Raw genomic sequence first — 1,516 nt, 5'->3', positions numbered from 1 at the left:
ATGATCTGCACAAGGACTTAAAAGCACTTTAGTTCAAAAAGGGGTCCACTACTCAGGAACACTCATCTTCAATAATTTGCCAGCAAATATAAAAATTTAGTTACAAATAAAGATCAGTTTAAAAGGAGCCTGAAAGACTTACTAGTGGCCAACTCCTCCTACTACATTGAGGAATTTAATAGAAGCAAACAACGTATCGTATATATTCATACTATTAGTATTGTTATTTCAACTTCATAAAAAAATTGACATGTTCCACGTCCACGAAGATCTCCTCAGCATGGATCTATGAAATGAAAAACTAATCTAATCTGCACAATGGAGACTTTCTATGAGTCATATTCACGAGGCTCGTAAGAAGGAAGCTATACATTACAATATGGAGGAGTAAAGCAAACACTTACTGAGTGGGTGATAATGTCTTTATCAGGCATTTTCAGGTTGTCGACAAGGCCTCAAAGGGTCACAAAGAAGGTGTTGCCCAGATTTAATGGTCCATTTGAGATAAGAAATTTCTTACACCACCACTGTTTTGTTAGAGAATGTCTGAATGGGCAAGGAAGTCAGGGATCACCTGTCTCGTGTCAATCTTGCTTCTCACAGCTAAACTGGCTCTTCTCAGCATGTTGTGGATTTAAGGGGGGGGGGGGGGAGTGGAGGGGAGTATGTGCCAAGAGTGGCACTATCTGGCCTAGGTTTCACACTGACAGACAGGCTGTTGCCACATGCATGAACAGCAAATAGGAAGAATGGTCGGTGAAGCTCGTCAGAGATGGAAATGTGGCCGCAAGCTGAGAGTTGTGTGTGTTTGTCGTGTGGTTGCCTTATATACAGTAGTGATTGTGTGATAGCTTGCCCGAGCAGATCTGAGTCATCGGAACCTATTATAATGTGTTAATGCTCCTGTTATGTCAGACACACAGAATATTGTACATATGTAATGTACGTATGTAAGTAGGCAGTTGTGCTAGTGAGCATTCTCTTGTCAACATGTGCTGTAATCTGCTTCTTGCAATGCTGGCATTTTTCAACAGATATCAATGACCAGTGCATCACTAGAATGTGTTGGGATTGAACACATCACATTTGCTGCCAAATTGTATTATGTTGCTGTATGCAATACAGATGTCATTCTGTTCGTGTGTGATCAACCGGACAGGTAGTTGCCTAGATGTTTTTGTACATTGTGGTTAATGGTTCCATATGACAAATTGGGCAACAAAGGCAGCACACATTCAGAGAATAAGAAAAGGTCATTGCCTGCTTTTAATACTGAATTGTTTCAGGTAGCTCTGGTGCATTTCCTTGTTTCTATACATGCTGAGGTGGACCGATGATCAAATACCAAGATACATTTTACGGAACAATGCACCAACTGAGGGCCATGGACTACGTAAGGGAAGCTACAGTTGTCTTTAACATTCCCATTTATATAAATTCAGACTTTCCTGAAGTTGCTTTCACCAACTTCTTTCCCTGTCATATGTCTTAAGCACGATTTAAATTTTAATCGATT

The sequence above is a fragment of the Schistocerca nitens genome, chromosome 4 (assembly GCF_023898315.1).
Source record: "Schistocerca nitens isolate TAMUIC-IGC-003100 chromosome 4, iqSchNite1.1, whole genome shotgun sequence".
Taxonomy (NCBI): Eukaryota; Metazoa; Arthropoda; class Insecta; order Orthoptera; family Acrididae; genus Schistocerca; species Schistocerca nitens.
Note: the sequence above shows the minus strand (reverse complement) of the source record.